Source organism: Pempheris klunzingeri, chromosome 9, assembly GCF_042242105.1.
Source record: "Pempheris klunzingeri isolate RE-2024b chromosome 9, fPemKlu1.hap1, whole genome shotgun sequence".
In the NCBI taxonomy this organism is placed as follows: Eukaryota; Metazoa; Chordata; class Actinopteri; order Acropomatiformes; family Pempheridae; genus Pempheris; species Pempheris klunzingeri.
Window position 1 is genome coordinate 21,331,096 of NC_092020.1, and position 21,352 is coordinate 21,352,447.

The window sequence follows — 21,352 nt, forward strand, 5'->3', positions numbered from 1 at the left end:
TGAGATAATGCCTGAGCTGGCAGTCAGGCTCGGCGTCCACATCACTCAGCACAGGAAGTTGGCTGCATTCAGAGCAGTGTGCTCCTGCCATCTGCTGGCTGGATGTAAACGTACAACTAAGCGAACAGACGCATAGCACACTGGCGGCTACTGCGCTCTTGGCTGTTCACAAATGTTAGAAAAGGTCAGGACATCCTCTCGGCTCAGTGGGCAGATTTGCTGTCGTTCCTCTCCAAGGCATTTCTCTCTCACAACACACACACTCACAAAGCCACCTGCTGTGTTCAGCCACTACTCCGTGCTGCCAAAGGTTAAGTGTCTTACTCAAAGGCACATTGGCAGTATTTCTTGTTTACTGTAAGTGACTCTGCAGCAGTTCAGAGGAGTTGAACTGTAGGTTCACTATTTTACCCCTATTACAGCCACACAAAATATTTGATGTTAAAGGTATTTTCTTTAGTACTGATCTACTGGACCCTGAGTTAGAGTTTTCTTTACCTTTTTTCATCGTTCTATTTAATTTCTTAATTTCTTCTCATCCAGCTTGAATTCAGTGCAGTTTCTAAATTGAAAAAGAGAATTAAAAATCAGTTGCCACTGTGTATTTGTCTCCTTTCCAAGCAATTTATCCAGGACCTCTGCCATTGTTTTTCCTGTGGCATATTTACCTAAAACTGTGGTCAGGGGGGCTGGTGCCTTAACCGTTGGGCCACCAGGGTGCCTTACAGCAGACTTGAAAAATAAGCGAAGAAATCTGGGGTTCAAATCTGAACTGTAAACAGAGATAGAAAACTTGGAAACTCTGACTAGTTTATTAAGGCTAATAGTAGTAATATTTCACCTGTATCAATTAAAGAATGTCCTCAAGCCTAAGTCCAACACAGTAGCTACTACTGTACATGTGCCAAGTAGAGATGCAACCAATGTTTTATTTGACAACCTTAGATTCATAATCGTTCATGGGCATGATCTGTTGGGATCAGGGCTTTGGCATTCACAGTGAAAAAGGACAAAACATTGAGTGAGCCCTCATGAAAACCTGCCCAACAGCACCCTCTGGCTCCTTCTTGAAGATTCTTTTGGTTTCCATGTATTCGTGGCTCCTGGATATTTACAGATTATTCACAGAGGAATAAGACAGAATAGACACTAATTCAAATTTTAAATGTTTAACTCCTTTGGTTTTAAACAAAAAAAACCTTTTGCATTATCAGAAAACATCAATAATTCACGTGTAATTTTTGCAGTCTTTGAACTAATGATCTGTCAGTCACTTTGGGGTGATAGTAGACTCCAGTCATATGTGTTTGCCTAAATGTTAGTTTTGGGGTTAAGGACCCCACTAGAATTTGCGGGCCCTGTGACAACAACACAACAGCTCAGGCACAACATATAAACTATAAGTGAATGCTACACAGCAGCATTTAAACTTAAATGTTTCTTGCACAGTCATGCATCAATAATTCAATACAATGACATGGAGATTTTTTTTAAGAATATTTCACTGTTGTTTCTGGCTTTTCATTCACAGGACAGTATTTTTTAAAGGATTTAAAACGATGTATGTTTCACCGCTTTTAAGGTCAAGAAAACCTTTCAGAAGATTCCGTGCATGAAAATATTTGTACCACAACATAAAGACAACGATAACACGTCTGCTATGCTTCCCTGCGACAGGAGGAGGATGGCTGAATCGTGAACAGGCTTGACAACATTATGCCGCAGCATTTATTAGAATAAAATGTTAAACAATCAACGATGGAATTACTAAGAACTTTAATGAAGTTAAATTAGCAACATCACAATGCAGAAAGTTTGTGTTAGAAGTTGTTGAAGATGTTTGAAGTGGTCATGCATTTAAAATTTTACTTAAGTAAACGCATATAGTATTTGCATCAAAATATACTACTGAAAATATAATGCAAATATTACTGTACTATAATTAATGATGTAAATGTGTACAGTACATCACTTTAATATTATAGCTAGTAAATGTGGGGCTTATTTTGATTTGTTTATATATACAGTATATATATATATATATATATACACACACACACACACACACACATATATACACACACATATATTTACTGTATATATATATAAAACTTCATGTGTAGGTTGCAATTTCACCCTTGGACCAATTAAGTCTTAAAGATATAATAGTATCATAATGCATTTGTTGATTATAATTTGTACTGTTATGAACTTGAAACCAAATGAATCAAATAATTAAAAAAGTACCATCTTTTCCTCTGAATTGTATAGTAGAGTAGAAGTACAAAATGTCAGAAAACTGAAATACTTGTAGGGTTTTTCACCATTGTAAATAATGAACAAAGACTAAACCACTGAGCTGCAAATACTGAGATCTGTCAGGAAGTCCATGTTCAGAATACGAGAAGAGATGTACAAAGAAGCTGTCTGAAGAATGTGGAGTAGATATTGTTTAAATCTGTCAGCAGGAGCCTTGTCTGTGTCTCTGCTGCTGCTTTAAAACATCAAGTACTATCTGCTATTTCTCTCCTCAACATTTTGTTTCCTTGTATCACTAAAGCTATGAAAACATGAACTGAAATCAGACTTACCATGCTGCTCTCCAGACCTGATAGAGGGGTATTGCTGCAAGCCTGATACATCGTTACAGGACCAGTTTATTCTCTCCCGCGTAAAAGTAAGATATATAAAAAAAAAAAAAAACAGATCTGTATAAAAGGAACTCATTTTGTGGGATCCTGATTTGCAGCATGAGTTATATTGGATAGTTTCAGTCTGTTAGTGTTACAGCCCACCAGCCTCCACTCACATTTAAGGCACTAATTCAGAAGAGGGTGCTGTTTCCTCTGAACAACTGAGCTTAAACTTAGGAAGCGTCACACAAGCAGTGTGGAGAGTATGAGAGGAAACATCTCTCCCAGACATGATGTTAAATGTGATTATGAGATTATAAGAAATGGAAACATTAATATTCTTCTTGTTTTTTCCTTCAGGAATGCTGGATAGTATTGCTTCACTAGCAAATAAAGGAAAGTGTACCAATACAACACTGTCAGTTGATTATAGTTTTGTTGCTGCAGTTCACAGTTTATGGCGATGGTTAGATCACCATCACTCATCAATGTATGTGCATGTTTATAGTATGTTTATACACTGCAAAAACATGTTTTCTGAGGTGTTTCAAGTGACTATACTGAATCACCATCTGACCACCATCACTGAGCGAATCAGCAGCTTTTAGCCGTGCAGCTCCTCTCATTGGTGACTGAAAGCGCTCAGCTGTGATTCACAATATGTTAAAAGTCTATTAAAAGACAGTAAAAGCCACAGACACAATCCTAATCTGGTAACTCAGTTGTAAATAAGAGGCTGCTGTGCTGCTGACCTTATGTGCAGCGCTTGTATAGGCTGGTTTTCCACTGAACTGAATGTGACAGCTTGCGCTGTGACAGAGTGAACGTACTGAACTGAAGACTGAATGTTCACTTGCTGTTGTAAGTAATGAAGCGCTTTGGAGCAGCGACGAGGCCGCGTAGCTTTGGGAAAAAAGTGAATCAACTACAAAGTCAGAGACCATGACTCTCTGAATGAAATGATTTGAATCAGCTAAGTGATTTGTGGTTTCCACCTCAACTCTTGTCACTTCAAATCAACTTTTTCAAGAGTTTTCCAGAAATTTGTTTCTGCAGAATGAAGTTGGATTTTAGCAAATACTTCAAAGAGGAATTTTATTTGAAGGAGGATGAAAGAATCTTTCTCTCCTGGCAGTTTTTTTTTTAACTAATGTAAGAAATAAGACTAGGAGGACTCACTTATGGACAAAAATCCTTTTACTGCATAGGTGTTTTGCCTTATATGGAAATTACACTCAGACTACTTTCAGAGCAGCACCATTGACCACTACTGTACATCACAATCAACTAAAATGGATTCCATTCTCAGTCCATGTCCCTCTCTCTCTCTCTCTCTCTCCCTCTCCATCTTTGCACTCAAATCACTCACAGCAGAGAGGTCACACATGGGAGTCTGGTCGCATTCTGCAGTTGAGACAATTATTTCCTCCTGTCATTCTCCGGGGAGCAGCGGGCTCTAAAGCCCTGTGGGAGTGCTCTGCGGCGCTGGGGGCACGTCAGCAGGGTTTGAGGCTGGCTCCAGCAACCCCCCAGGGGAACCGCTTGATTAATTGAGCTGGCAGATTTATGACGGGGCTGGCAGCTACTCAACGTATGTGTGTGTGTGTGTGTGTGTGTGTGTGTGTGTGTACCTAGGAGTCTACTTTACTGTGTATGTCTGACTTTGTGTAAGTGTGTGTCCCTGCATGTTTTTGTGTCTGTGCATGTGTTTGTATCCAAGTATCCTCTCTGTGCAGGTAAGCCTGTTCATGTCTGTGCAAAAGTGCATATTTTTGGCGAGTTGTGTGCTTATGTCTTGCCCTTATTTCTGCCTCTAAACACCTGAATTATACATGAGTGCGTATCTCCCTTTAAGCATTTCTCTCTGTCCATTTATGTCAGTTTTTGTGTCTGTGCATGCGCATGTGTTTATGTGTGTGCCTGTACATGTGCATGTTTGGAAAGAGGCTCTCTCTCTCTCTCTGCTGCTCCATAATTACAGCATCCAGGCCTCAGAGCGGCATGGGGTAACCTGGATGTCAGGGCCGGCCAGACCCTCAGCATTCCCACCGGGGTGAGTCTGGGGTCTGCTGTCCAGTCAAAACTCAGCAGAGCCGCGCGCAGGATTGATGTGCAGTAAGTTGGATAGTCTGCAGCCAAAACATCATCAGGACCTCTCTTTGACTTCACATTCTTCACCCAGCAGACAGTAGGTGGGTTCTTTTCAAATGAACTTGGATTAAAAACCCGGTGCTGTGTTAACGTGGCAAAGTCAGGAACCATGTCGAACTGAACAGGATACACTGCATCTGAGTGATTTGAATTGTAAAAAATAGATGTTTTTTTTTTCATATGTGTTCTGGATATACAATGTTGAATATGGGTTATTAATCAAGTGCCATTTTGTTAATGACACTGTGAGGCGTTGATGTCATATTACCTTTAAAATCACATCACCCTCATTGATGTAGTCAAAAACTTCTCATCATGTGGATGGGGTTTATGCAAGGATTGTACATGCACTTCTATTCCACAACACTAAAGTCACCGTGTCCAACCTTAAACTAAATAAAATAAAAGCAAAATAAAAAAAAAAAAAAACAGTATTTAGTATTTTTGTTTGCTTTGTCAGTCGGATGATTACTTCAGCTGAACTCGTCTCTTCCTATTGGTCTAACTGACAACACATCTCCTCAGCTGTTTTAAGAAAAATAAGCTCGGAGGCCTCAGTTTAGCGTGGGATACATTTCTCACAGTTCATCTGGAAAACTATGCTTGACATGCTGTAACAAAATCATCAATCATATATATAAATAAGACCTCACCTCAGGGGTGTTTTCAGTTCTTTCAATAAAAAAAAAATAACATCACAGATTTCGTCAGAGAAATCGACTTCATTGTTTTAGCTTTATTTCTCTTGTACAACAACCCAGAGTCAAAGCTCTAGTAAAGAGGGGGTTGGGGCACTGTGGGGTGACTGAGCACACACACACACCCACACACACACACACACACAAAAATACACAGAGCCCCTGGAGAAATTCTTCAGATTTTTGTAGGGATTTTTGAGAGTGATAACTACTACTAGAGAGCATAGTTGAACAGCGCGGTGCACAGAAGAATGCCAAACTCTGCAGCTCGAGTGCTAACAGAATTACAGCACCTGAGATTTGAGACTTTTTTTTTTTGGCAGGATCTTATTGTCCATATAAAACATAAGTTGTCTTAGCTATGTCTGCTATGCTGCTGATGGAAAACTACACATTCAGAGCTGGACAGGAACTGGACGGCTTCATTCCAAGACACTCCATGGCCATTTTGGGAAAAAAGTTCACCATGAAATTCATCAGTCAGTGTTTCAAACCCAAACATGAGTAGCAGCTGTTTTGTAAAGATGGCTCATAGCTTTAATACTCTTCTACAGTGTACTCGGTGATTTCAGTTAGAAAATTAAATCCCTAAATGGACATTTACGCCATCTCACAAGTGAAATAATGCAAGTGTCCGGAACGAGCCCATAGCGCTACACTCTTTGCACAAATTCCACGTCATAAATTTTAACGGCAGTATTTAAAACATTTCATTTCCTGTCTTTCCTGTCCTTCTGCACTCAGGGCTTTGAGGCAAACACACTCCAAATCTGTTCTAATCTGTCTGAACAAAATCAAGTTATTTTTCACTTGAGGTTAGCAGGAAACCTTTTACTGAGTACTGCAGCAGGTGTTACGGAGTTAAATTATGCTAACTGATTGATAATCGATTAGTCAGCTCTGCAAAACCTTCACTCTTTTGTATTTTTTGTCTTTGCATGGCCGGATTAATCTTTTAGGAGGCCACAGGGCAAAAGTTTGTTGTTGGGACTCTTATCGACTCCCATCCTACTGCTCTGTGCATTGTGTGCTGTAGGTACCCTGTTGCCTTCAAGTTCCTACTAATTAAAGAGCACAGCACACACACACATGTGGCGGCTTCATTGTGTGTCCAGAAACAGACCAGTAGCCTTCTGCTGAAATACCACAACCTGGTCAGTCTTCATTTTCTCAATGCGAACTAGGATGAAAATTTGTTGACGCTAAAGAATAAGAACTAAAGGATACTACTGGGCAAACCATGTTCCAACTTACTCAACAACCTGCATGCATTCACGGAAACATAAAAAACAGTTTCATCTGTCGCCCAAACATATCTCTTTTTCCGAAGCTGGTTCAGCAGCTTGGCCTTGTACGCTTAGAAACAGCATCTTGCATTCAGTGACGCTCTGTCTCTGCCAGTAATCTTGACCAACATAACCGCTTCTTTGGCAGAGAAAAAAAACAAAAACAGATTGGCCTAAATTCATCCACTGAAAATTAGACAAGAAAACAAGAAAAGCTCAGACAAAACACATTTGTGCCACAACTTATCTCCGGTAATGTGAGCAATATCATGCTTATATGGACTGAGGTTAATTGTCTGAGGGTTGGATTGTCATAAGGCCAATACAACATAATGTACGTTTGTGGAATACTATCTTATTCTTATACTATTATTATAATATAATGAGGCAAACTACAGTGTGTATTACAGTATTTTCCTTGTATGCACCATTATAGCCACCAGGGGCATTTGGAACTTTTTCATTAGTTACAGTGTGAGTAAACATTTGGGGCCTATTCAGATTTTCTCTCCTTGTCTTGACCTGAGGATTAGTTGTAAGAGAATGCATGGTAAAAAAAAAAAATGGGGTTGTGCGATAGGTGTGAGATGTCAAAAGTCTATGGGGGACCTCAGAACTAGATATAACACCATTCCTGCCTTCCTTCCTTCCTTCCTTCCTTCCTTCCTTCCTGTCTATTGTTGTAAATATTTTGTGAAAACTGAAATGAAACATGAACAAGCAGATACTGTAGAGAATCAACTCCATCCTTTACCAGAACTGATATATGTATTCAATGATCCCTTCATCACTATTTCAAAGGTCTTAAGGAGCACAACCGCAAATGTATTGATGGTCTAAATATGTCGTTTTAAAGGATTTCCCAAACTATAGAAAATACAGTTCTGGGACAAACTGTGAATCTTTGTATATATTTGGCATCACTGCGATTGTACTTCAGCACATTTAATGCAGAATACCAGTAGTGAACATCTTCAATGTAAATCTTTCGATATGAGTCTCAAAGAGCTCCTATCTGTCATAGAAGTGAGACCCTACAGAAAAACATTTAATCAGTTTGTTGAACTTTTCTCTGCTGCACATGCAACCTTAGTGAGCACCAGCAGAGGCCAGTGTGGTGACAGTAAATGCAAACGCTGGGTCACATCACATGTGCTTACTGATACACGTGATCAGCATTAGTATCACGCACTGTTTCGTACAGTGAGAGTCAACAATTCTCCGACTGAGCTTTGTAGAAAATGAAGAAGAAAGTGAAAATCGCTGCGCTTTTTTTGTTCCTAAGGAGCCAAATTAATCAGACTCAGGAAGACAGTTAGTTCGCCCGATGAGCAAGTTGTTACATAAGTTTCTGGCCATGATAACGATCAATACGCAGAAAACAAATAATAAAATGGATGTTTTCAGTTTTAGAGTGTAAACACACCCTTGAAAAACATTTATGCTTTTAGAGAAAGTGGAAACAAAGATTTACACCATGTCTCATTTAGCATAATGAAATAAATATGCATCAGCTTCAGAGCACCATCTTCAGCGGCCTCCTCTTGGCAAAGTTTAGCCGTTCTGTCTGACACATGAGAGAAATCTGGGAGCGCAACACAGAAAAGTACCTTAGAGCATTGTTCTTTTCAACCTTGACATCAAAGCGCACAGCTTCGGAAGGAGATGCGTTTTCCTTCCTTCAGCTGTGTTATCGTTTATGATCGATATCAAACAGACACAGTGCATAAATCAAACACCAGCAGACCCAAATCTCTTTCAAGTACCAACAATCTCCACCGTTCTAAAACAATACACAAACTGTGGCTGTCTGTCTGTTTGCCAAGAGCAAGGAAGTCAGGAAGTATTGGCCAAACATACCCGCTCTCTAAATAGATAGGGCTTAATGCCCGACACACACATACGTTATACAGACACAAAATACAACCAGCTGCACACACACACACACACACACACACAGATGGAGTCACTTGTGTCCACATGCACCAACAGGCAGCACATTTTCCCCCAGAAAGATTCACACAAACACAAATGATCAAATGAGTTCGTTCCTGCATGCAAATGTGTGACTATTCACTCATGTTCACACATAAACTGAAAGAAAAAAAAAAAACACATTTGAGGCAAACAAACGTGCTGATACTCTATCCCAGCAGTTAACTGGGAGTCAGCTCACACAGGAGGAAAGTCTGAAGCGCCTCCTAATGGTGGTTTTATCAAACTACAAGCAGGAGGGAAGAATTGGTGCAGGTTAGTACGTCTTCACCTGGAGCACTGCTACATATACTGAAACAGCACTTTGATCTTTTATTGACCGAAACCTTTGTGTTTTATAAGTGTTATAAGTTATGTATTTGAATTTCTGTCTTATAGCATACATTTTATCAGGTTTTGGTTGGACCAAATCCCTCCCTGTAGCCTTTTGTCTTAAGTTAAGTCATAAGAGTTGTTACGTTGACTTTTTGGGATCGGATAAATTGTACATACAGCACGCTGAGAGAGATATTAGACAAATTTACTAGATTATAAAAGAGTACGAAAAAAAGCATTGAAAATATAACGTGACAGTCAGGTTTTAAAATATCTGAAATGCTTAAAGATTCATCAATACCTAATTTGACTGGTAAGATGTAATTATACCAATTAAAATGGCAATCTCAAAGATTTTCAGTCAAAGAAATGTCCGTTCAGTCGCCATCTATCGCAGAATGCCTTTGCAATATTCTTTGGTGTTATGAACTGGGTGTTGAGTTGACGTTTCCGGGAAAACGGAATGTCACAGGTGGCATCCATCACCCAGCAGTGGTTGGTGAACCAGAGAGGGGCGTACTTTTTACTTTTTCTCTGGTGTCTGCTGAGTTGTGAGTAAATGAATGGAAAAAATAAAAGGTCAATGGCTGGAAGATGATGAAACTTCAAAAACAAGTGCAAATGCAAATTTGATGAGTTCGATTGAAGTCAAACAGTCAAGACCATTAGCAAGGATGCTGTTTGGGATAATAGCTGGTGTGTTTTGAACCTAAAAAGTAGCTCAGTAACTCAGCTAAAGGGCATGTATCATAAAATTGTTATTAAGTGCAACACTTAGATTTGCTTTCTTGCTTATTTTCCACTACTGTTTTTAATACTCCGATACAAGTTATTTCAAGGTGAGAGCTTTCCAAATGGATATACTGTAGACTTGTAAGCGAAACCGCTCATCCTCTTTGCCTGTTATGGGATGCGAGGCCACACAATGTGTCTCCTCTGTATATCCAGCATCATGTGTTCTTTCCTCGTATTGTAAACTCCCACTCGAGCAGCCTGCTGATGTAACGCTCCCGGGCCATTCCCAGCGAATAGGAAATGGCATTTCCTCAGGACATCTCTCCAGATCTTTTCAAGGACATGGCAGTGGAGAGGATTGTTTTGTTTCATGGAGTTCTCTCAGATAACCGAAAATTGGCCGTTTTATTTATCTCTACTTCCCCACTCTGTTTGGTCACAGCGCTCCTACACACACGCCTAGAGCGACCGCCATCCCCTACCGCCAGGACTGTTTGTTTTTTGAAGCGCTATCTTTTGCTGGTTGTGGATTTTGTTTTTCAGACAGTGCTCGGAAGGGAAATTTGTTCAGTTTGTATCTACAAAAATGTGTTTGAGAGAGTTGACTCTTATCTCCAGTTCTCCTGAGGGCAGGAAGTGTCTGGCTGGGAGGAAAAGCTACTGCTAATGTAATCTAATAGACATCCAAAAAAAGTGCAGGAGGTTGTGATTTCTTCAGAAGAGATGGGATCAAGAGGAAGTGCAGGTTAACCCTCGGATGTGCCGGGACAGACTAAATTAGCAACAGGTCAAAACCTGCATCTTACAGGATATTTAAAAAAAAGTTTCTCTCATTTACTCATATATCCTTTATAAGGATCCTTCATGGCTCATCTAATTTTTTTTTTGGTGCAAAAGCCTGTTGAAGGTTGCTCTATGGCTGTGTAGTCATGTGTTGTGGTGCATTCAGGTGACAGCTGATTAACAGCGGCCTCCTGCTGTAAATGGAAGAAGCTTTTGGGGATTTTACACTGTTTGCTGACATTTTACAAACCAAACAAATAATCGAGAATATTATTTATTTATTAGCAGTTATTGGATTTAGGCCTATGGTTGATGTCTAACCACGCCCCCACCCCACCTTTATGACTTACCATTCACTTCACGCCTGCCCCTTTACTTACTAACCTATATACCTGTCAAGCTTCGCATTCTAGCATGACAAGCAGTTTAAAATGAAACAGGTGTACGTTTGACACCTGGAATATGTCTGGTTTTTTTTAAACAGTGGGTCCTAGAATTCATTTCTAACCCGTAAGCACACAAAACAACTAATGTTGTGCAGCCGCTTGGTTTTGACAGTAATCCTAAATTAGTGTTGTAAGTAGTAAGCTAGTTAGCCTGTCCATTCCTCATACATGACCCTCCAAACTGTCTGGACACCAAGCATCGCTGTTACTAGCGGCGTCTAATACAGCAGCACGTTGAGAACTCTAAAGCATGACAGACCCTCTGTGCCTGGTAACAGTTGCTAAGCTATGAATGGGCAATTGTTCGTGGTAGAGGTTTAGTGAACGGTCAGTTGGTGAAATCTGGGACATGGCAACATCGCTATGGCTACAGAGTGCAACAGCGCAATGAATACAATCTCCAATTTAGCCATATTATTCATGGAGGTATAATTCTCAATTGAAAAAAATATCAGTGCTTAACTAAAGGATTGTGGTGGATCAAAGTTCAAACAGGAAGTTGGTGAACTGCATATAAAGACCATGATACACAATAGACTGAACAGCACAAACTGGGTAGGAAACAGTAGAGAAGAACAGGCACAGAACTCTCACTGTTAAAGAAATATTTTATATTATTGCTTATATTTATTTTCTTGCTGATCAGTGCCACTCACGTGTATGTAGCTTATCTTACGACACATACTGAAAACAGGGAGAAAAACTTGGCTGGTTTTGTCCAAAGGTACCAAAATCTCTTTACATGCATCTCTAAATCTCACTAATCAACAGGTTGTATCTTGTTTACAGAGTACAGAAATGAGTACATGTGTTTTACAGTAGGTCATGAGCCAGGAGAAAGCTTCCTGGATGCTTGGCAAGAAATTAAAGCAAATCGACCCCCCAACAAAACATCAGATGTTGTTTTTTGTATGGATTAAACAAATAAGATGGTAGTAGGTGGATTTTTTAACACTGGACAGAATCAGGTGAGCTGTTCCTTCCTTGTTTGTAATCTTAACAATAAAATAAGCTAACCAGCTTCTTAGATCCTTCGTAGTTACGCTAGCATAGCAGACCCTCCCTGTATCATCTATCATGAATCATAAATCTTCATAAACCTAACAACAGCAATGAATTAGCATAGTATGGAGCTGTGATTGTCTGTTTTTCATGTGACTTTCAAGAAATAATACAAGATGAAATCAGTGGCTTTATCAGTCTGGTGCAACATGCACCCAGCAGTTGCCCTCCTGTAATGTTATAGGCTACTCTAATATAAATGCTTAGGGAATGAAGGAGGGGTCTTTAAAGCATACAAACATGAGCCTTTTCCCAAAATAGTGTTGGTTCTCAGGTTCTGGCATTTCAAATCTGATGCCTGCAGTGCACCATAGGACCATCAAGTGATTACCGCTTTCAGTGTGTTTGGGCCTTGAGTTTACTGTAGTGTTGACTACTCAACCACCAAACAGAGTTGTGTTTGCCCCACCTGAAAAGCTGCCCCATGGCTGACTTTGATTAATAGTGACAGCTCTAATCCAGTGTCACTCCCCACCAGAGCACTGCCAACCCCACCATCAACCCCTCAAGAACACCACAACATCAGCATCCTGCTTCGAGTGTCCCACTGCTCCCTTTCATTTTTAAGCCCTCAATCACTCTATTTTTCTCTCTATTCTTTCTTTCGTCTCTCATGTTGGATCACTGTCCGCCCATTGCAGCCCAGTTCAGTTGTGTACATGTTTGTATCCAAAACAAGCAGGAAAAGTGTCCGTCTGAAGCTGGAACGGATTTGTTGAGGGCTCTATTTGCATCCAGAGGGCTGCAGGAGCAAATTCCTGTGCTGCTACAATGAAACAATGAAATCATTTACAACGAACTGAAAGGAAATCACAACAGTGTCTCGGAAATTTCAGTTTAATGCTCATGCATGCTTGTACATTGCGTTACTATATCCATTTACAGCTTTCTAGGATTTATCAATTAGCACTCATTATATATATGTGAAATCCTACATCACACACATGCATCTTCAGTTTAACATTAAAAATATCTGGAGTGTTTTCCTTCTCTATCTCTGCCCTGCAGGTCTGCAGCATGTGGCAATTTGTATTCCATATTTTGAAAAAGGCAACTCACCACAGAGAAAAGTGTTTGTTTGAAAAGCAGTATAAAGGCATGGCACTCGCACAGAAAAAATAGTCGTTTGCGTAACCGCAATTTCAATTCAACCACAATGGCAATTACGCCAATTTGTTACATGACGAGAAGCAGCAACGCGGGGGATTTCCTACCTCTCTGCTCGCAAATAATTACACTATGACTCACTACAATACAGTGTATTTAAACAACTCAGAGCAGACTGAGTTGAGTATTCAGAGCTGCTGGTGTGCAGATGAATACCACTGTGCTTTGCTGTTGTTTAGTTTTTCTATTCCTGCCTCTTTAATTGGTTTCCCATCAAATATAGAAATGATTTTAAAGCTGCATTCATCATTATTTTCATATAAACTATGGATCAAAAGACAAATGTGAAAGGAGCTGCTTGGAGTGACAGACCCACAGAGAATCATCCTCTGACTCATATCTCTATTAAACATTATAGCATCTTCAGCTCACTGTTTTGGTTTTACAACCTGCAACGTTACTGTTTTGGTCCACTCTCACCATCTCATTATCCTTGTTTTCAGCTGCAGGGGGCAGCTGCTCTCAGGGAAAACATTTGATGGACCCACTGTATGCTACCTGCTCTGCACCAATTACAGACAAAGTTAGCAACTAGCTGGTGAATATAGTAGAGCTTTCAGACACCAAAGAAGAAGACCAAACAGAGCTAAACAGAAAGAGAATATTAGACTTGTTCTTTTTCTCTAAAAAACTATTCATTTAATAATAATCAATATAAACACCTCAGCAGCACCTAGCAGCTTTTACATTGCATATTAAAATGTCAATCAAATCAATATGTATCTGTGATTATGTAGTTATTCTGTGTAGTCTGTGTAGCAGGTGAAAAGCACCACTCCACCGTGTGTTCGTGCCCCAACTAAAGAAGTTGCTCTGTGTCTGCTGGATATATAAATGGGCTCCATGTATGACCTTAATAAAGTGACAATATATTCATGTTGTGTTTCCAGCTTGTTCTGCTGCCCCCAAGTGGCCAAAAAACAGCCAGTCTTATTTAAAGATTCTTATGTTTAGCTAATGCTGTACTGCATTGCGACAACAAAAATCAACAAACTGGCCTCTCTTTGGCCTTGAGAGACTGGTGACCTCTTTGTATCTCTGCAGAGATTTCCTCAGTTGTGACGGGCAAATATGTTAAAGTTGTTGAAAAATTGTTTTGGCAGCTTTCAGCTAACGTATTTGGCCATCAGAAAGGAGCATCTGGGAAATCACAAACCCGTATGAGATCACTGTGCTCTCGCTACATATATCTGTCAGACATCCAGCGTCTGACATATGGCTTTTGTAAGCACATTTAAACATTACTTTGCCAAAGTAAAACTGAATTATGCAGACATTCCCATGTATAGAAATACACGCTGACTGAGTTTGTTTTATTTAACCTTTATTTGACCAGGAATGTTGACCACCAGCACTTATTATAGACTGGGGGCTGTCAGAGAGAACATGGGAGCTACATAAAACATAATGCTACTTGTGGTTGGAAATGTAACAGGTGAGATTGCGGTGAACTATATGACGGAGTAAATGTGTTGTATATTCGCTGTGAAAATAATTGGATCAAAACATTTCCTGGACTGTTTAAAATACAGTGTTGAAGAGGAATGCACACCCACATGAAAAATAATGACAAAACAGATGATATTACACATTAATATTTGATTGCTGGGGCCTGCTCAGTTGTCTCAATCCACCAGAAAGCTGCTGAACACTGATGTAAAAATAGGTATTATACACTCTCTGAAAACCATCATGATTTATAAATTCGTAATAGAAAAAATAATAAATGACCTGACTGACTCGCTGTGCTACACCCAGCTCTGTTAATACATCCATGCTGGAATCTCTGCTACCAACCAAACATGCAAACAGATGCTCAAGCAGGCTCCCAAAGTAATGCTAAGACAGGGCTATGAGCTAACGCCCACATACAAAAACAAATAATGCTATCTTACGCTAAACATGATGCAAGTATTTTGGGTCATGCAGGAAAATTCTTCACTGCATTTGCTCTTTTGCTTTGGTTCCCTGAATAAGAACTAATTAGAACTAATAAGAACTTTGCTGCTGGCTGATCATATTGGCAGGTGTGAGGTCTGTGTGCGCGTTTGAATGTAGCGGCTGGCTAATCAAGTTGAGAAGGAACGATCTCTTTTGTCCGCTGGTCAGAAGGACAAGACTTTGTGCAGCCAAAAGCCTCTTGGCCCTGCGTATCGTGGCCCAAAGGATGAAGAATCCTGGGAGTTCCGCTGCAATCGGGAATCATTGTCGCGGTTCAAAGCGGGTGCCGAAGCCAAACCTTAAACAAGGACTTAAAAGGACAGCGGGGGGTGAGTCTGTTGGGCGGCTGTCATGGTCATTATCCTGGTGGCTCTGAGCCCCCCCCCCCCAAAAAAAAAAAACACACACATGAACCAACCCTTCAAACACATACACACATCTGCAGCTAGCCCACCCAGTCCTCCCCGTGCACTCAGCTTTTTGAAGTTGAATTTGCAAATCTCCCCAGTACACACAAATGTGGTTATCATGCCAACTTTGTAGCATAAGGGGATCTGTTTGTGGAAGGAGAAATGAAAAAAAGTGGCAAGGGATGGCAAGAGCGAGGTGGTGGATTAAAAGGTGAAGGAGAAAAGCGTAAAGGCTCTTTAATTCAAGAAATCCTTGATCTCCTCCCTCCCTCTGCCGAGAGTGATACTTCATGAAACACGCAGACAATGGCTCAGTGGAAGAAGTCACCCTTAATTCTCCTTTTGATCACCCAGAAGCCTTTGTGTCCCCAGGCTCTTTACACATTCTTTCCTTTTTGTGCCGATGCTCTAAGTTGGGAATGATTAGTGTCTGTGGATAAATCCCCTTATTTCATTTTCCCTCTTAAGGGATGCTGCTTCTCAGGCAGTCAGCTTACCATAATGCCCAGTCGCCTCACAATAAATCCAAGTTACTTTTGATGGTGCGTGCCCTCAGCTTTCCCTCTTTTATCAATCCCTAATCATTTGTCAGCACGTTTAATCTAATAACTTGAACTTGAGGAGATTTTGAGAAATTAAAAAAAAGATCATTTTCAAAATGATACATTTCTATTTGCGAGGAGGGAGGTCATTAATTTTGCAATTGGTTTTACGTCATTGCGGCGTAGATTTTCACAATCTTAGTTTCACCAACCACAGGGGAGGAAACCGAATGAGGAAAACTTTGCAAACAGGTGTAAAAGGCATTCATGTTAATGCAACACTGTGAAACATCAGGCTGTGTGAACTTTCACTGATTATTATTTTCAGATCTTCCTTGTACTTTTCTTTCTGGATTAGATGATTTTATCAGCAGAAAGCATTAAAATTATTATCCATGTTTTTATTACGCTTTTATTTTACGCAAGGCATTTTCTGTCTTAGAACACCACATCACAAGCTGGTTATGGGGATGAAAAAGAAAAATTTTTTTCTACGATGTCTTTTTGAAAGATGATTTTTCACCTCTAAAACTCTCTAATTATACAATAAGGTACAGATATAAAAAAGAAAAATATGTTCATAATCAAAATAACCACAATCATAAAATTTTGACACGTTTAGCCAGCATTTTGACTAATTATTTTATAATTTTGAGTTACCATTATTGTCTGTATCATGAATAACTTGTTTTTTCATCTATTGATTTATTTTTTTATTTTCCTGGCAGAAATGTGTTTCCATACATCTCCAGTCAGGACTTTTTGAATCTATCAGGGCAGCAAGATGTTTCTTAAGTCCAAAACAAGTCTAAACATTATTAATGAAATTAACATCTAATAAGGTTCATTTTTGGTATTTGGTGTCTCCTGTGTGCTTAATTTAAATTTTTGTTAAACTTTTTTTTTTTGGAGCACTTCTTTTTGAAACATGCTATATTGTTAAAGTAATATTACAGTTATCATTTTTTCCATTCAAACATTCATTTCCTTTTGCGTCATGACTGTCAATATCTTGCAGGTATTGTTATTGTCAGTGTTGCTCTGGAAGATGATACACATCCACCGTATTCACCCCCCTCTCAGCAGACCATGGGGGCGGAAACAGGTGGCCGTTGCGAGCAAAAGGAAATCAGGCTGCAGATCTTTGCACGCACAAGAAACTGAGCAGCAAATCAGCATTTTGTTCACTATCACTGTGTCCAACCCCATGTTCTAAAGATAGACAATCAGAGGGAGAAAAGGAAGTGTGTGTGCATGTTGTTTTCAGACGCGCATACCAACATACGCGTGCACCTGTGCCCTGTTGTAACTGTGTGCGGTGGATTTCGAAGAGGAACGCAGTCGCCTTAGACCACTTTAACCACTTCCTCCTTTATCTATGACAGCTCCTCGGCGAGGTCGAGATAACAGCCTGGCTCTGATGCTTTGATGCTTTTCCCCCTCTGACAGCACTAAACAAGGGGGAAACCCACATGTTGTGCCCCCAAGCCTTCCGTCTCCAAACTTATCTTTAGCCGTGTGATGTGGAACCATCACTGAGATCAAATCATTAATTACATCCTTTTGTTCACGTTGTAAGGCTGAAGACTTTACATTCTGTGGTTCAGTGAAGATACCTCCATAGTGTTGAGAAGAATTTAGCTATAATGCACCGGGAATCGCGGACACACAAATACCAATCAAGTAATATCACGGCACACACTTGGGTTTTATCAAAAGCTGTAAGTGAAGTGAATATCCTTCACTTTGTTTGGATTTCATCACTTGGCTCTTGCATAATTCACATAGAAAGTTCATGGGACACATACATGCCAAAGCATGTCTGGGCCTGCGGGGTGTTACCCTGAGTGCTATCGAGTTCATGTCCAAAATGCCACCTACAGGAAAAGACTCAGAGAGGTGCTCGCTTTAAGGCCCCCAATTTTAAAAGATGAAGTAATCCTTTCCTATAATTAAAGGATGAGAAAACATCAAAGCAAAGGTGTTGCTGTCAAAAAAAGGATATCCATTAACTGCAGGACTTAGCAGCCCCTCCCAAAAAAAAGCTGTAAAAGAAAAATCCAACAATAATCTTGTAGTAAAAAGAGTATCAAATAACATCAATGACAAAATAATCATCCATTTCTATGAATGGTGAACATCAGACAGTTTATGTGATGATGTTTTGGAAACTAACTATCTATCTAATTGTGTGCACTGTAGATCCCTGAGGCTGGTAACCATTCTGTTTCCTCCATTCTCTTATCTGCAGTTTTAATAATTTTGTGTGTAGTTTAAGTGTAGTTTGTACCTTTTATGCAAAAAAATCATGTTTTTTTCTAAATAGGTTAAATGAAACTTTTGATACTTAAATAGACTTCATATCAAATAATATAAACATGTTATTAGTGCAGCTTAAAGTAAAAGAGTAAAAACTACTATCATCTGCATAATATTTCATACTTTAGTATCATAATTAAAAGTATTCATTATGCAGAATGGCCCATTTTAGAGTACCCATTATAAGATATAGTTACACTGGATAAGTAATGCCTTGCATGGTCCAGAAAGTGGCACAACAAAGCTCATTTGCGAATCCTTGCAAAAGAGGTGGTAAGAACCTGTTGTCATACCAACGCTGATTGGTGAACCACTGTAAATGGTAAATAACAGTTAGCAAGTTATCCAGGGGGGGGACATGCTCATGCAAGTCATTCACAACCGCCAATCTCAGCCAGCTAACTTGTTAGACTCAACCCAAATGAGTTTCAAATATGCAAACGTTTCATTTTCTGCAGTTTTACTAAAATTCTTCTCTTTTCTTTTTTCGTTTTTTAACACTTTGGCAAGAATAAGACTAGGTGTTCCCCCCATTTCCAGTTTTTATGCTAAGCTAAGCTCATTGTACTAGCACCATACTTACAGACATGATATAATATTACAGACATAAGACTTGTGTCAGTTTTTGAGTCCGTCCTCCCAAGAAGAATGACAGAATCACAAAAAATGCCCCAAAATAACATATGTTAATCTTCAAGTGACAAAGCCCCCTAGCTGCTGTAATGATTATGACTGACGAGGGAGAAAGTCAGGTTATGTTATTATAGAGTGATAAAGTATAGATGGGACTGATGGGTCAACAAAATGTCACACTTTAACATGGGATATGAGGAAATTGTTTCCTGTGACATGACCACAATGTTCACTATTGTTGTTTAAGCCACCAGGCAGAATTGCTTTTTCAAAGACCTGCAGACTACAATTGGCAGATTGTTAGCAATAGTTAGATCACTATACAGATTCCAACAGCTTTGAAAAAAGCTGAAACATGTTTGTTTCAAAGCTTCTAACTGAGTCTAAAGACTGATATTTTGCATAGCACACATTTTACAGTACATTTTCAATATGATCATCACTAGCTGTAGTATAGTTATATTTAAAAACACTTTCTTCATTTATCCCCCATCTTTAATCACAGCATAAGCAGTAGTAGTTGCAGCACACATATACACAATACAGTAAGAGGCTTCTGTAAAAGTGTAAAAAATTCGACTTGACAACCTCTTTAAATGTTACAAGCATTTAATACTGTTATTGAACATTGTCTTCCTTTAAAATGTAGACCACTGTAAGTTGGGCCCTCATAAACTCCTGTCAGTCAAACCCTAAGTAGATACAGTAATTCGGGGTATACGGACAGAAAGACAGACAGAAGCAGTGTGGTGTAAAATAAACATTTCAAGCCAGTGAGAGAGAAAGACAGACAGTCAAGAGACGGACAGAGTGAGAGCAGCTGGGAGGCTGGGTGGGACAGCTGTGTTCTTCTGGAATGTTCTGTTATTTCCAGATCAGGAGTTCTCTTTTGACCTAAACCAAACTCTGTACTTTCATGGAGAGCTGCCTGCAGGCCCTTCTACTTCCACAGCAGGCTTTTGTGTGTGCCTGCCGTCCCTTGACCCCTTTATAGTCTAGCAATATTGGTTTAGGAACAAAAGCGGCTGGTTAATTCAATAGAGCACCTTTCCCAATAAACTGGCTGGGTGCTCTTGCTGTGTGTGGCAGGCTGCGCCGCATGTAGCTGTTTTCATTGTGTCACCACCACTGAAGATAAATGAGAAGTTCCCAGATGGAGAGACTGCATGTGAATATAGAAAATATTACACTCATAGGGAAGCAGTGAGGACTTCACCAGCTCGAAGTGTCTGACAAATGATGTTTACCTTGGAATTATGTCTCAACTGGAATATTGTTCAATTTGATTTGAGGCATTATTGCCCGCGAATGAAAAAGGATATGTGCACACTGCCAAGTTGAACTTGCATTCCAAGTTCCTTTTGAAAAGTTGTTCCTTCACACTTGTCAACAATTTTGGAATATGTTTAAATCTCTTCTTCCCCTCTTGCAACACCGCGCATGGCAGCCAGCATCTGGTGAGAAGTGAAAGAGACAAACCATTTGCGCCATTTGCTCCCAACAGGCTAAACCTCAGTTCTTTTGCCTCCCCTGCTCTCTGATCACTGATGTTGATATGGACAAATATGCAGATTAGGTGTTCCAATTCATGTTCCTATTTGATGTTTCTGACATCAAATAGGAACAGCTTACAGAATCAGCTTACAGGAAGAACTAGTAGTGTGAAATTTCCAGTAAACAATATCTGACGACTCAGAAAGGAGAAGATGCATTTTGGCCGCTTCAGTAGAAAGATAAATAAGTGAGCGAGTACTAGGCTTGGGGTTTGACTGCATTTGAACTAATCTGAATCGAGTATCGAGTCCACTTCTTGAATCCGAATGCTTTTGAATTCCCTGTCAAATCTAAATGGTTTCAGCTTTGAACATTTGCAAGTAACCAAAGTTACAAATGAATAAAACCCAGAAATTCAGTTCACATATGTGACCAGCTTTCATTAAATGTACCTTACTCAGCGAATGACAGGTGTAGCCTGCTTACTTTGATGTCTGTATTATTAACAAGCTCGCTCCAAGCTTGCCGGAGGCCCTGAATAAGAGCTTTAATGTGAGTTTAACAAGTTGAAAAGCTTGAAATATTCATATGATATGCCTTAAAGTATAGCCATGTGATTGCGACTCCTTAACCTGTGATGCAACCACCCAGACTGTTTCAGTGGAGTACACTCAGGGACATACAGTACTGTTAGGTAATTTCTTTTTCCCCTTCCAAACAGTCTTTGGCCAAGCACGGACGA